We start from the raw sequence: 17311 nt of genomic DNA on the forward strand, positions 1-17311 counted from the left end.
AAATACGAGCAGTTTCTTAGCACTCTGCTGTGTGCTTACTCCTTATTCCTGCCCCTCTGGATTTCCTCATGGGTAACATTCTCCAGATTGTTTCTCTCTTACTCTTTTGTACTTCTTTACTATTTTATTGTATGTGGATATATTCCTAAAGTATCTGTCACTTTTTTAAGATAATTTTGAACTTTATATAAATGGGATAATGATGTTTCTTTCATGATATGATTTATGGTCAACATCACATTTGTAATATTCATCCATGTTGATATGTTGAGGTACATTTTATGCATTTTCAGTCTAATTTGAATTCTCCATTTTGTTTTCTTACTCTACTTTCCTGCTTTTGCGCTTATAGACACTACCTTAATTATAATATCATTCTAATATAAAAAGGTTTAACAGGTCTCCATATCTGGTTTGGTATATCTCCTCCCTTGTTCATTTCTAGGTATGTTTCCGTCCTTCTTGGATGTTTCTTTGTACAAAAACACATTAGATTCTGCTTAGTTAGGTTCCAAAGTCTCTTTTTATTGGAATGCCTTTGAATCTACAGATCATTTGGGGAGAATTGAATCACTATTTTATTATTCTTCCTACCCAGGAACATGAAGTATAGTCTTTTAATCTTTTAAAATGTCTTGTGTATTTTTATCTCTTTGCCATATGGATAACTTTTAGAAACCAATCTTTTTTTGTTATAGCTACTAATTCCTTTTTTTTTTTTTGAGGAAGATTAGCCCTAAGCCAACATCTGCTGCTAGTCTGCCTCTTTTTTTTGCTGAGGAAGACTGGCCCTGTGCTAACATCCATTCCCACCTTCCTCTACTTTATATATGGGACACCTGCCACAGCATGACTTGATAAGTAATGTGTGGGTCTGCACCCAGGATCCGAACTGGGGAACCCCAGGCTGCCGAAGTGTAGCTCACTAACTTCACCGCAAAGCCACTGGGCTGGCCCCAACAGATCAATCTTTTATTTCTCTAATTGTGTCCTAACCTATGTCTAATATGCTCTTTAACTCATCCATGGAGTTAACTTCAATTATTTGTTGAAATTATTTCATTATTAAAAGTTACGTTTGTTTTAAAAACATTTTTCTTAGTTATTTGAAAAACATTTTGTTCCTTGACCATATTTTCAAATTTCTCTTTTATTTTTTAAATGTGTTAATATATTTATTATATATTCCGTATCAAATAATTTCAGTATCTAAAAACTTTCTATATTTGTTTCTTTGGATCTTATAGTGCATTATTTGTGTGGCTTGTGATTTTGTGTTATAATTTATATTCCTAGAAATTTTTTCAGCAATGATTTCTTGAGAAGTCAGTTGATCTATAAGGGATTTGTGTTTGCTTCTGCCAGGTATCCAGGATGCCACCAACCAATAGTCACTTCATAATTAAGGTTTCCCTTTGAGGATTTTTGAGCCATCTGAGTACTGTGATTTGGGGGCACAAATTTGAGGAGGGCCAGCTTATGGTTAGACATTATGGGGAGAGAATATATTTTCTCCTATACTCAGTAATAAGGTGGAGATAGGAAAATACCCCCGCTCTTCCCTCTTGCACAGCAGATTTATTTCAAGTTCACCCGTACACTGAGCATGTGCTGCTTTAGGTTTCCAGCTATTATTCAGTGCTCTCTTGTCAGACTCATTGATTTTGGCAGTGAGCACTCCCAGCCCCCACCTTACCTCTGACACGTTGTACCCCCTGAAGACATTAAAGTAGAACCTCCAAATCACCACTGTTCCCCTTTGCCCTCACTTTTGTCGTTGTGTATTTCAAATTCTCTTGTCAATCCATTAATGGGTTTAAAATGATGCTTTTCATATTTTATGCAGCATTTTGAGTTATTTTCAGTGATGGAGTTATTAAAGAAATATAATCCGCCATAATGCTGAAAATACAAATCTCTATGTCAAGTTTCTTTTTAAGAACAACCAAAATCTATCAAAAGTGATTGCAAACTTATAGTCATTCTTCCTATATTTATTGAGTTCCTCATACGTGTCACGTATTGTGCCAGGCATCAGGGACACAAAGAATGGGATAGGATCTGCCTTCCTGGAGCTCACAGTTTCCAGGTGTGGAGACTCTTGGAAACTTATAATGTAAAAACATTGAAATCTAGTCAGTTTTAAAAGAAAATAGTTCTCTGGGAACTTAGACGGTGGACCATTTTTAATTGGCCATGGGAATCTGAGGAGAGCTTAACTGAAGAGGAGGTAGATGAGCTGGTTCTTGATGGCTCAGCAGAAAATTGGCAAAAAAGTGGGATTAGGGAGGTATCGCAGGATCAAGAAATGATAAAAGCAAATTTGGAAGTTCAGTAAAGAGTTAGGAGCGTGGAGGATGGTGAAGAACATAATGTGACCGGGATCAGGGTATGCTTTTGTCAGGATGGTGATAGTACTGTAAAGGTAGATTTTGAATGATTGCTAATTTAGGCATTTGAAAGTTTTGTGGTATTGAAAATATCCAGTAAGCTTGAAATTTAATAAAGAAATGAATGAGAATATTAGAAGATAATTGTGATATATCTTCTCTTTGAAGAAATTGCAAGACAATTGTACAGCTTCCTACTGGAATAGAAATTTGTTCACTTTATTACACGTTAAAACTAGTGATGAAGGTAATTTAAACTTTTTCTGAAATTAATGGTGTTTTATGGAAAACGATTATACACATACACACATTTATATATATAAAATACTGCCCTAAGCCCCCAAATTTTTGCCAACTTTCTGCTGAGTCATCAAGAACTAGTGTGTATATACATTCACATCCTCAAAATTCAAAACCAAAACACTCAAAAAATGTAACCATATGGGGTCAGCCAGGTGGCGAAAAGTTAAGTTTGCACGTCCTGCGTCGGTGGCCCGGGGTTTGCCAGTTCCGATCCTGGGTGTGGACCTGTGCACCACTTGTCAAGCCATGCTGTGGCAGGTGTCACACATATAAAGTAGAGGAAGATGGGCATGGATGTTAGCTCATGTCCAGTCTTCCTCAGCAAAAAGAGGAGGATTGGTGACAGATGTTAGCTCGGGGCTAATTTTCCTCAAAAAAAAAAAAAAATGTGAACATAGTTTTCTCACACTAGACTCTTTAATAATTTCCCCTTCTTTAGGATCTGAGACATTGCTTTCCTCTGCACACAGGAATAATGAAAAGAAATGCATGCAATTGTACAACAAAAGAAGAACAAATGCATATAAAGCCTTAAAGGATGAAATGCCTGATTAAGATATATTCTGTATCACTATCTGGCTCAAAAGAGAGGCCATTTGTCACAACAGGTAAATTTGCCAAAGCAGTGTGAGACCAGGTGACTGAGGCGAGCATAATGAGCTTACCAAGGGAATCAAGCACAACACATTTGTAGCAGCTGCTGGGCTCCAAGGAACCTTAGGGAATCCACTCAAGATGCTGAGCCAATTTATCTACTAGCGTCGTTGCCAGGGATGTGTGAGGAACTTGAGAAGCCAGCCGTGCACAGCAAGAACAGAAAATATCATAGGACTGACTGTGGAGAATATGAGTATGAGATCCCAACATCTTAAGGAAGACAAAACCCGAGGTAAGTTCATAGTGCTATTTGCTCCTTCAGTAAATAAACCTCTTGACTATCTGCTGAGGGCAGATTAAGGTACTGGTATCCAAAAGAAGGAAAGAAGAGAGTCCCAACCTTTAGTTGCTTACTATTTAGGGAACATGATACATGCAGATATGATGTTCATAATACTGTGAAAAGAGATTAAAAAAAAGTGTCAAAATGAGTATGAAAAGTAAGTGCTAAGTTTTTAAAATACATTTGTCATAATGGATGGGCAAAGCTTAATAGAAGAGGTTGTGCTTGATGACGGTCATAAAAGTTGAGTATATTTGGACCTGGGAGGGCACAGATCTTGCATGAAGGAGTCACTCCTTCTCCTTCCGCCATGGTAGACATCACCAATCACTCATGTTCCCACTGAACCTGGAATCATATTAATCATGCTCAAGATAGTGTTGCAGGAAGAACTGAAGCTTCATTACAGATAACATTAAAGTTGGAAAATATTTACCATTCCTGTTTTGTACAGAGAAATTAAGGAAAAGGCATTCCGAGCATAGGGGAGAACATGTACAAAAGATCGGCTTTGGAATTTGAGTTCTAGGAAAAATAAGTCAAGATTTACACGGAGTAATAAGAGAAGGAAAGTTGTATAGTTATAGTGTGGCTTGATAAAGGATCATAGGTTCCCAGTTTAGGATATTAGTGTCACTCTATTACTGACAACAGTGGCTTATCAAAACTGCTTTATTAAAGTATAGTGGACATACAAAAAGCTGTACATTTTTAGTGTATACAACTTGATGAGTTTGGAGATAAGTATATACCTACAAAACCGCAATCTATGCTATGAACATATCCATCACCTCCCGAAGGATTCACCTTCTTTATTTATAATAATTATTATTATTTTCTATTATTTCTTTTTCATGTATAATAAAAACACTTAACATAAGATCTGCCTCTAAGCAAATTTTTAAGTATACAATAGGTTTTTGTTGACTATAGGCAATATACTGTGCAATAGATCTCTGGACTTATTCATCTTGTATAACTGAAACTTTGTACACTTTGACTATACTTCCTGTTTCCCCCTCCTGCCCCTGGCAACCACTATTCCACTCTGCACTTCTATGAATTTGATTATCTAAGATTCCTCATGTATGTGATATCATGTAGTATTTGTCCTTCTGTGTCTAGCTTATTTCACATAGCATAATATCCTCCAGGTTCATCCATGTTGTTGCCACCAGTGGATTTTTGAAAGCAAGGGCATAACAAGATAATGGAAACAATGTTAGAGTTTTATGTAAGATTGATAGAAAAGGGAAGTTATAGGGGGATTTGTCATTATTTTAGAGCTCAGCATCTAAAACACTTCCCAATAATTTTGGAATGTTCTAGTTTATTTAGCAGAACTCACTGTAGAATACAAAAATACTTACTCTCCTAGGTCTTTTGCAGCTAGGGAATGGGCACGTGTTCTACAAGTCTACCCATGAGGAAGTCGCATCCACACTGGATTCAGTCTGGGGATGAGTTGCTGTCAGTAGTATCAGCAGCAGCATTAGTAGATGAAGAAGCTGCTTCCTGTTTCCAGAGAAAGCAGAGGCAGCAATATGCCAGGAGCAGGGTCAGTAGAATTGGCAGGGCAAAGAGTAGTGTCTGTGCCTAACAGAGGCAAGAATATCAGCAATTCTTGCAACATTATGCTGCAGCTTCCTCCTGTTTAGTCTCCAACCACAATTTTGGTGTCTCCTAATGACATTTTGACTACCCTTTCAACAAATGCTACTTTTGTGTAAGTTGACCAGACTTGTTTTCTGTTGCTTGCAGATCTGATCTAGGGACATTCTATTTAGGAGAATATTAAAATAATTTAGCCACGTGTAGGTGGCTTCTGAGCAAGTATGGTAGGACAAGTAATTTTCAAGGATAACTGGAAAGTTTTGGTATCTGATTTTCTATAAAAACTAAAGAGTGGGAAGGGTTTAAGCGCTGGGTGAGCTAGTGGGAAAATACTGGAAGACATCAGTGGGGAGGTTGATTAACCGGTGTGTTGAGCACATTGAGTTATTCTTGAGTTTGCAAATGTTTTCTCTGCGATTAGGCCACCTGTCCTTGCTAATTGGCTCCCATTGAGGTTAAACTCTTATTCTCTCACAGAGACTGGAAGAGAGGGGTGTTATCATCTTTGACTTAAAAGAGGTGGCTCGCAGGTCCTTGAGAAAGACATTTGTTCCTGGCAAGCTTTTAAAATGATTTACCTCTTGAAGGGGCAGAGAAAGAATTTTTAAGTTTTCTAAAGTAAATGCTCTAATAAAAGGGAAGGAAGGGGTCTAGAGTCAGAAAGAAGACTATCTAAAGTTTAGTCAAGCTGAAAGTCACCCCTAAATTTCTAATCAATTTGCTAGTCAATCCCAGGAGGAGGAAGGAGAAACACGAGAAAACCTGAAGTTATTTTTATTTCTCCTTAGATTGATGGAATGGATTCACAGAGTCAAAAGGAATATTTGTTGATGCAAATAATCCATAATCAATCTATAAATCAAAATTGGGATGAGTTTATTATGAGTCAATTTGAGAAGTGTAGCCTGGGAGAACTCTTCCACCAACGAAGGAAGCTCTCCAAAAAAGCGAGGTGTACAGGGTGGTTATATACTGTCTGGGAACAAAGAGCATCCATCACAGATGACGAGAATATCTCTTTTACTACTGTCACGAGATGCTTTGCTGGCATGGCATATCAGTGGTCACGGTGTGAGCATAGCAAGCCAGTGGTCAGCAGGTCAGTGGTCATGAGATGAGTTAAAGCTGGTTAGTAATTAATCCTTAGTTTCTGGGAAGAAATGCTTATCCTTAAAGAAATGCTGATATTGGAGGAGGCAACATCCCTATCTGTATGGGTGTCATTCTCAGCTTTGGGACATTGTAAAATTTTAAAGCAGATGTACAATGCATGTTCAACAGACCACATCAGGCCTTTCAGGAGAAACAAGGTCAGGCTGAATTAGTTTTAAACCAAATGACTTCCTTATATACTCTAGTAGATCTTATTGCTTTTCATTTATTCATCATATTGTTACACAAAAATATGGAACCCTTGACTTCTTGCACACCTGGTCTGGCTACTGATATTCATTAATACACATCAGAAGATTAGTTATTTTTTTCCCATTTACATAATTCTTAGAGAACTTTTAAAAGATTTACTATTTACAGTCCTTCCAAACTACAGAGTCAAAACTAATAATCATTAATCACTAACACTAAAGTTTTACCAGTATTTTTTTAATTCAAATCTGTGAACATGAGGTAAAAACCAACAGGACATTAGCATCTTTTTCATTACATGAAGGAAAGTCAGTAAATAGAACAGTATATGACTGTAAACTCAATAACCAATGTTAAGGGAGATAATAATTCAATAATTATCAACATGTATAAGAGAGAATGCAAAATCTACATTTAAAAAATTATGTGAATAAATGATGAATTTTAAATATATTGTATGGGATGGTTAATGTTAGAATATACAATTGTATATGCATATAAATGGAATATATATTTAGGTGTATTAGGACAGAAATTTCAAAAAAGATTCAAGAAATCACAAAATGACAGATGAGTAAAAATATAGCAATAAATCCCAATAAAATTGCTCCCAAATTACATTTATTTCCTATTTCATACATGATTTCCTGATTAATCTCAATGTTAGTAGATCCATAAATTGATGTTTTATTCTATTTACTTTCATCAGAAGTTAAGGAAATTTTAGTTGTGAGGTTAAAGTTCTGTTAAGTAACCAAAAGGAAAAAAAGTCAGAATTAAACAAACTGATTAGACGTTTTCTAATATACTAACCACAATTTTCTTTACTCTAATTCTTTTTGTGTTAACTCTTTAATCTGAGGGTTTTTTCCCCCTAGAGAAACCCCTCAGTCTCTTAAAAAAACAGTAAATAATATAACATTCTTAGATAAACCTAAAGTTATCTGAAGCAAAAGAATGGAGATATTCATGGAATATATTCACTGAATTTTAGTTTCAGTAGACACATTTTTATTTTTATATTTGATTTCAATGTTGCCTATTGTGCTTGTATTTTTCTCCCACCTCTTATTCTCCTATTGAGTTATTGATGGGAGGGACCTATAAAAAAAAACCTCTTCTTTGTTTATTTCTATATTATAGTAGCTCTGTGCTTAAAAAAGAGGAGAAAGGTTATATTACTTTCTTTTTATGCCAAATGTCCTTGGTTAGAGCATTGACTAATAAAGAGTACGTATGTTCAAGTATAGCTTTATTTATACAGTGAGTGATTTTGAAGTTGTATGTAAGTTGATTTTTAAGACATCAAACCATGTGTTAAACATCTGTAGGAGTGGCTGTGTACTAATTATTGTTCAGTCTCCAGGAAATATTTTCACCTAGTTCTGGTGGAAACTATTTCCAGAGGTTCTGGTCACCTCTACTGCGATAAGAAGCAGTTACACCTTCACTCTTTCATTCCTTTATCCTCTGCTTATGAGTTTACAGCAGCCTGTTGCATGGAATTAAGAAAAACACAAAAAACAAAAAACAAAAAACTGGCTCACCATAAATGATCCCCTTATGTAAGGGTTTATTTGTGTCTTTGATTCTGCTTATTGTGGGTATCTGTGAGAGAACTGAAAATAAATGGTTTTGTTCTACTGAGAATTCACTTACTGTTTGAGAAGTGGGATATAAATTTTGTAGAATAAATGAGAAGATATAGGAAGGAAATCAATATTAAATGATTGCTTCATCTAATAATACTCATCTTTCTGCAGGAAAGTGTTGCTATAACTTATCTCACAGAGGAAGAAACTGAGGTTTAGAGAAATCTGGGATTAGGCCAAGATAGTGTACAATGAGGTCTGATTTCTAAATCCATAGATTTAGATTTATCTTACAATAAACTACCTCGATAATGATAACAGCTCACATTTATTAAGCACTTACTATGTGCCAGAAATTCTTCTAAGTGTTTTAAAAGTGTCAGTTCTCTCTAACCACTGTGTGGTTGAGTAATTTGGGATTATGACTCATTGTAATGAGGAAGAGCTAACGTCATGGAGAACCTTGGGGCATCTCAGTGAAAGAGTATTAAAAAGATTTAAGGGATTTGGGTTTATCATCCAGATTTGGGTGATTTTCAGGAGGATATAAGGAAGCAAGACTTTGCTCTGAATTAGATGCTGCCAGGAGCTGGGGGCACTTTATGAATAGTTTAGCTAATCTCATCTAGATGAAGGGAGAGCTAGAATGAGGCCAAAGCTGTAATTGGTACAGAAATGGCAGTCATTCATTAGCAAGTTAGGGAAACGTTTGGATCTTTTTTTTTTGTTTGGACCATGTTCAGGCTCTTGTCTGTGTTTAGACATGCTTATAGAGTGGCCTTGTTTTGATCTTGATCCATCATGGTAATGTGGTCGTTTGTGGCCTTTTACGATGATGATCCGTAAAATTGTTTCTGTTCAACAGGAGAAAACTAGGGCCTATTTTGATCATGCTGGACCAGTTCCCAGATATCAGGGTCCACTTATGTCTTTCTTAGTCCCCTCTTTTGGCCCAGGGCAGATGAAATTAGGCCAGAGGACATTAATCCATGACATCCAGAGTTTCACCATTGTTGGGATTTTGTTGATCAGGAGTTTCTGTAGAGTTTGTATTCTGTGATTGGACTAGAGTACGTGTCCCCTAAGCCTTTTGTTGCGGGATGAGGTGAATTCTCTGAGGGGACAATGACTGCATAGTCATATTTAAGACTCTGCACAGGATACATTGGCTGAATATACTACAAAAAAATGATCAGAAACAAAATGATTATTACTCCTTGAAACAAGTTTTGAAGTCAGGAGCCCAGTTTATAAAACCCAAGCCATATATCTTCTGGGTCTAATAAAAGAGTCACTGTGACTTTATTTATTATATTAAAATATTGAGGGAAAAATTCATTAATATCTATAAATAGATTTTAAGATAAATTGTAGTGTATTAATAAAATGCAACATTTTTCATCTAGTTTAAAATGATACTGTAGATAAATATCCATTAGCATTGAGAGATGTTTATAATGTATAGTTAAGTGAAAAATACTGGTTACTAAATAGAATATTGCCATTTAATATGTATACATAGAAAAACGTGTGGAAATAAGTTTATGAAAGTGCTATTGGTAGTTATCTCTAAGAAGTGTGCTTGTGGGAGATTTTACATTTATTTTGCCTTTTGATTTATTTCTTAAATTACTAGTTCAAAATACATTATAATGATATTTTGAATTTTGGTTAAATTCACAATTAATGTTTGATGCTTCTATGGTTATGTGATCCTATTATCTGAAAGCAATACAGAAATTTTCTTCTTCTTTTTAACATACAAAGCTCTTTCTTGGTAATTGCTTTTTAGATCGTAAATAATTTTGACTAATAGAAGTGATAGTTAGAATCTTTGTCCTGTTCATGACCTCAAAAGAAAATTTCCAACAATTTCTTCTTTAGTTGTTTAGTCATTTACTAACTCACGTAACATACATTTGGACTGTAGGGTATAGGTATCTAATAATAGCTACCTACTAATATCTATTACTATGATTACATCAAATATAATCCTACTCTAATCTCATCCTTATATTCCCAGAATACACATGACTTAAATACAATGTATTATTTAACAGTAGGAATGGAAGTAATCTGAATTCTATATATGGCTTTTTATTTAGGTTTTTTCATCTTTATACATGAAATTGTTTGTAGAAGTTTTGTTTCTATAGTTTCAATGTCTGATTTACATATTAGGCTTATGATAGATTTATTCAAGGAATTTGAATGTCTTCCATATTGTTTTGTTAAGAACTGCAAAGGTTCTGAGATTTTTACCTTACTTGGAAGTTATCTTGCCACCGTTAAACAGATACCGGTAGAGGACAGGAGACCCCTGGGTAGGTGACAAAAGACAATGTATTACTTAGATCAATAACAGGAGCTAGAGTAACATTGTTCTGCTGCTTTCCTGGGCCCCAGTTCCCACAGGGCAACAGGATGAGGGCCAGGCGATGCCTGTGCACACAGTGGAGTGTGTTACAGAAGCACTTGAGTTGAGGAAGCCTGATCTTGCAGAGGGGACAGCTAGCATACTGTGTAAGCACAGCTGCTCCAGAGGGAGAACTTATTTTTATTATATTAGACAGTAAGTAAATCTCCTCCAGTGGTAGATCGTGTCTCTAGCTTCCAAAGCTTCTTGATATACAAACATCTTTGAAAAGATAGTCTGAAACAAGTTAGATGTAACAGAACAATTGCAACGTTTTCCATTGATTATAAAGATTGCTTTGCTTGGTTTCAGCATGAGTGATCATTTTTGGGGTCCTACTACCATGTAAAGTGAGGACTGCCTTCACACATACACACACACAGACACTAAGAATAAATTTTACAATTTGAATGCTGTTTTAAAATATGACAAAATCTACACATTTTTATTGTAGATGATTTTATTGTTTACTTACAGTTTTTATATTGTACTTCCCCATTGTTGAACTCATAAATTTGCTTCATCTCATATTTATGTATAGTACAATCTTCAAGTTAAAATTTCATTAATGACATTTAGCTTATTCTTACTTTCCCTATCCTTGAATGACTTAGAATGGATTTCTATTTATTTCTTTCATGCAATAAACTTGGCTAAGTATATAATTTCATGATACTGACTTTACCCCATAACTGTCCATAGACACTACCCTTGTTACACTGGGAAAGTCTGTGACAAACTTGGTTATAACATCCTTTATAGAATCTGAAATAATGGAATTCTGTGCTTCTCAAAGGAATGCACCATCATTTCTGAGTTCACACTGAGGATGGTTTCGCAAGCATTATGTAGAAAAGTCGAATCTGTTTTTAATACTAAATACTAAATGTTCACACACGTTATAATTCCAAATAGGAAACTTCCATGAAAGTTTAAGATAAAACAAGAAAAGTAATTTGAAAATTTATATGTGTGACAGGAAATTTAGACTATATTCTTTAACTTCAATGAGGGTATTTTTCTTTTTACATTGTCATTAAGATACTCTGTTAAAAATACTTGAGAATCACTCAGAGAAAGTCTTTATTCCAGTTAACAAATTTCTTTCTTTTTCTTCCCATGTCTTTATTACAATTTTTGGAATTACGTCTCTCAAAATTCATGCTATCACAGTTAGTCTTCCTTCTACTGGCAGGCTGTTGTATGCTAACGTAGAGTTTGGACAAGCTGGTCAGAGCTGCATCAGAATGAAATAAATATCTCATTCCATTTGCTAATTAAAGGGATTGGTGATTTTGGAGGGATAAAAAGTTTTCCTAACTCTGCATATATATCTCTGCATACACATCTATGCATTCACAAGCATTCACGAACCCATTTGGGATCAAATCTAATGTTAAGAGCTTATTATGTGTTGGCATTCTTCTGAGCACGACATTTATTTATTCATTTCACTTAAGCATATGAACAAATTTGTCCTCTATTTTATCTTAAATATATTTTTAACATTTCGTCTATCATTAAATATTCCTTTAAATTATTGTTTTAATCTGCATAGTATTCCACATATCAGAATGTTTTTAACAATGTCTCTGTACTCACATTTTAGGTTGTTTCCAGCTTTTAATTATTGTAAATATCATTCAATATTTATGATATTAGCATCATATATACATTTTTCTGCTCAACTTTGCCTTTTTCCTTAACACAAATTGTTAGAAATGAATTACTGAGTCAACATATATGGTTATTTTTAATGCTAATGATGCAGTTTTTCCTTGCAGAAAATGAGCACCAATTTGCAACTGAAATATTTTGTAGAATCATTGTTTCTCTATACCCTAATTAACTGCATTCTTGCCAATATAAAAAGTTAATGTACTAGAGATACTAGGCAATTCCAAAGCCACTTCCCTTAAGAGGAAACTAGCTCCTCCCCAGTCCAGAAGAAGCAGCCCTACAGATCGCACGGTCTTACAACTCCAGATGTGGCTGAAGGGAACAGGGAATGTGAGGCTACCACCTCAACATAAGTTGTGTGAATCATATTTTCTTCTAGTAAGTAAAACTGAGACGCAAAATTGGGTGACTTAACTGGAAAATGTAAACTAGATACCACTATAGACCAAGAATTAATATTATCATTTCAGGAAAGTCATGAATGGCCATGTATAATTAGATATGTGAGTGGAGAAGTGGATCTTCACAAAAGCAATGAAGATGCACTTTGAGAAAAAGCAAAAGAGAATGTGAGGTTCCAGGAGGATAAAGAAAGACAAAGGGAGTGGCAGACTGATGCTTTACTGCTTCTCTGGATCCTGGATATTCTTCCTAATATTGGGTTCCATCATATTATTCTGCATCCTTTTTAATTGAGCAGATGAACACTCTATTTTTAACCTTCGTCATAATGGGATTCTTTAAGACATATTATTAACAGATAAAGTAGAGAGGCAATCAGAGCTTATTTGTCACTGATTTTCTGAATCAGTATCATCAGCAATCATCTTACCAACGCAAGCCAATACAGCCATTTGCTGGGCAATCTTGAATTTCCTAGGTTCTATGTGGACATATAGGAGTTGCTGTGGCACTGTCCCAGAGAGTCAGAAGGATCTGGGTAGAGGTCCTTGGAGGAAAGACAATGCTACTGAAATACTATGCATGGATGGAGTGCTTAGAGAGACAGGTCAGGATCATGCTGTTTAGATGTCTTAAAAAGAAAAAATGGAAAGATAAGTTAGCTAATATTAATTAGGAAACCCCCATGATAACAGAAATAGAAATGTGGGTTGTATTGGGCCTATCAGTGGAACAGTTTCTGGAGATGATGATAAAATGTTCTTTGAGAGACATACCCCCTCCTCTTCAGACTTTCTTGCTCATTGGGAAACATAGGATGTCAAGAAGCCTAGGTTCTATTTATTTGTATCTGTATATCTGTATGTCTTTTGCTAAATCAGTTAAGTTTTTTATAAAGTATTTTCTTCCTTTAGTTTTTGGGAGAAAAATGCATGATCCCCTTATTTTATAAGTTCATTAACTGGAGAAAAGGAAATAAAAGATCTAAAAATGTTCTAGAAAATTAAAGCACTATTGTCATTGATTTATTATACTGTTATATGGGAAAGACTCTCTTGTTAATTTGACCACTGATACTAGACAATCAAGTTAACACTGGAGTTCATAGTAAGTCCTACGCAATTCAGTCTGAAAAGGTTAGCAGAATACTGATGAGTGCTTATTGTTGTGCTTGGCAGTTAATAGCACACTAAAACCTAATATTAACACTCCAAAAACTGCAAAAATGAATACTTGGCAATAGATTTTGGCCAGTTGACATTCGGTTATTTTCAGCTGGCTGAACATGGCTAAATTTTCAATTTAGCATTTTTGGAGGGAAGATTAAAAGGCTTTTTGAGTATTTTTAATCAAGGTCATAGACTTTTATTTCAACTAGTCTAATTAGCTAATGGAGCATGCTCTAGTTGTAGGCTGAATGATCAGATAAAGTAACAAGAAGGTAAAAATATATTTCCTAGCAATTATTCCATCAGATATTTTAGCCCTCACCAGATACTTTCAAACATTCACGTCTGAATGACTATTTTAAATTAATAATCACCTCATTTTTATATATCTTAACATTGACTGTTTTTGAAGATGATTTGCATTATGTCCGTATGACAATGCAACTAGTTCAAGGTATATTAGTGTTATTCTGATCTTACAATTCCTATAAAATATAATTTAATACCATGATCCAGTATTGAATTGGCATATATTTTTGATTCACAAAAGAATTCCAAGAACAATCATGCAAAGGTGAAAAGGTTTAATTCTTCAAGGATTTTATTATTTATAAATGCTAATAAGCATGGCTGTTAGCCAAATTCTTGCTTCAAGACCTGTGTAGCAGTATTAAATTATAGTTAGAACCTCTAAATAGTGTTTGTAGTGATAAGCATGTAAGTAATTAGTTCCATACTTTGTAACTTTTATTCTAATAATAAAAATCACTTAATTCATTTATCCATGTAGAATCCTTTCTTCTTAACGAAGTTTCAAATGTCTTTTCATATAATCTCCCATTTTACTAAGTTGTACTCTGAAGTTTCATTTTGAAGGAATTTTTAAACTTTTTCTAGAAGTACAATTAATTCTGCATGAGAGTACCTAGATTATTTTCTGTAGTGCTCTTGTAAGGGTCCTTCTATTATTTATAATTAATACCAAAATTATAGTCATTTCTTATTACTCTCCTAATGGACATTATCCATAATACAAGAAAAGTAAGATCTAATCTTACAGTTAAAATTCTCAGTTTAGTTGGAAGTCTGCATCTTGCCATGAACTTAAATAGATGTAGAACAAAAAAATTAATGTAAAATTAACTACTGACAGAAGTGAAAATATTTTAATTTGAAAATTTCATAAATCCATGTGAATTTCAGTGCTTCCCTCCCCCTCCCCCACAACTAGCAAAAGTTCAAAAAATGAATCATGAGAATAATGAAAATTTCAGGCCATATCATTACAAAAGAAATGATATTTTTCTGCGACTTAGCAAAATTATTCATAATATTTTCATTTTAACTGATATAATATTGTTTTATTCTTTAGAATTTTATGTCAAATACACAAACATTAACCAAGGACTAGATGACTATAGGTACTCTGGGAAATTGTTTACAGGTATTAGTGTTGGATAATTATTCAGAATGCAATGGAAGCTCCATTGGAAATTTCTCCTCAAGGGAATTACTTTATAAGTTCTGTGATTTTCTAAGATGGTTCTGACCAGTTGTGAGAAGGTGGTTTGGTTGGGGAGGACTTTGAAGGGAAGGAAACACACTAGGTGTCCTCAACATTCTAGGCAGGAAACAGTAGGACTCAAATCTAGTAGGGTGGTAATAATGGAAATTGATAGTAGAGATAATGCAAAATAAAATGTAACAGGACTTGGCTACCAATTGGTTTGGTGGGATAAATAGTGAGATACTTCTCTTCTCCCTGATGCTAGAGGGATAGCCAAAATATAAACTCAGATAAGTAAAACAGGCTTGAGAACAGATCAAGAGGGAGGAAATAATTTTTCAGTTTGGTAAAAATGGAATTGGAGGCATTGCCAGGGTGCAAGATAATAAATAATAGTATTTGAAGTCGTAGATTAAATAAATTAGGGGTTGAATAGAGAGGAAAAATAATAAGACCAAAAGCTATCCTAAGTTAGGATAAAATTGAACATAGCACATAGAAATATTGCAGAGGGAGAAACTCTGAAAAGTACATTGCTTTTGGAGACAGAGGAAAGAGGATGGAAAATTCAGGAAAGATAATGTGATTTGTTTAGAGGTAGCCATGAACTTTTCATGGGTGTTTGAGAATTTAGTGGAAAAATGTTGGATTGGCAAAGTGAAGAAGAGAGGAGATGATAAGAAAATAGAAACAAAAGTAATAGATTATGTCCCTGAAGAGTTTGGAAGAAAGGAGAAAAAGTAGAAGCCCTTTGAGATGTACTACACCTTTTGCTTCTTCATTCTTTCTGGGTTGAGGTGAGCATATGTTCCTGCAGAAAGGACAAAACTTATGAGGAGGAAGCACTGGTGATCTGCAGAGTGGAAAGTGGGAAGCCCAGAGAATGTGTAATATTCAGAGCACAAGGGAGGTCTCAAGAAGCAAAAGCCTCTGCCAGACTTAGGTATCCTTCAAGTTAGTCAGAGGTGGGTCACAAACTACAGAGGGGACAGAATGAGAAGAGATGCTGCCTGTCTTCTTTTTGTATTTTCAAATCTGCTCTCCCTCATTTTCATCCTTCCTGTTTGGGGAGAGCAGAGGTTACTTTTATGAATTGTCTCTGTGGGTTAATAGGAGGCACTAGCAGGAGATGTCTGGAGGTTAGGAGAAGTGAGATGGGTTGTTTAGTCCTTGACTCCCTTCTTGCTGGGGCATAGCCCATTGGTTGAATCCCCCTGAGGCTGGCTGCTGTCTGGCAACCCTCCCTGGGTTCTGGTTCCTGCTCCCTCCCCTTGTACTCTAAGGTCTGGAGGTTGTGAAGGCTCAGCACAGTTAAGAGCTACAGCATATACACCAGCGCTCCTGCTGGAATCTCTTTAGAAAATAGTTCTATTAATCTTTCCTTAAGTTTTCCAATTTTAAATGTGTCATCTGTTTCATACCAATATCATCATTGATAAAACAAGTGTTCAAGTTGAGAAGAAACTAAAGGAGAGAGCAACAAATCTTCAAAAACTATTGAGTAGAGTGAGCCAAAGTGTAGATTCTGGATGAAAAGAAGAATTATGAAAGTGTGGGAAGTTTGATTTAGGGCAACTTGTCAGAGACCAGGTCTTTTTGGCTGTATCTTGGCTTTTCTTCATAAAAATTCTACCATCGTGTAGCCTTTACATATATTCACACACTTCTTGACTTGGAACTTGGGTTTTGAGTCTTATATGATCATATGTGGTTTAAAAAAATAACAATAACCAAGCTCTCCTGGTTTGCACAGCTCTGATAGAGAGGAATTATAAAATTTAGGTAAAATAAAACACTCCTATGCTAGCCTGGAAACCATCTCCTCCTTCTATACAGATTTTAACTCTGATGTGAGTTTTGACCAAATTATCATAAATTGTGACTCCTTTGAATCAAGCTATAATTATATATTCTGTCATTAGGCAAATATTTA

This window comes from Equus caballus, chromosome 17 (assembly GCF_041296265.1).
Source record: "Equus caballus isolate H_3958 breed thoroughbred chromosome 17, TB-T2T, whole genome shotgun sequence".
Lineage (NCBI taxonomy): Eukaryota > Metazoa > Chordata > Mammalia > Perissodactyla > Equidae > Equus > Equus caballus.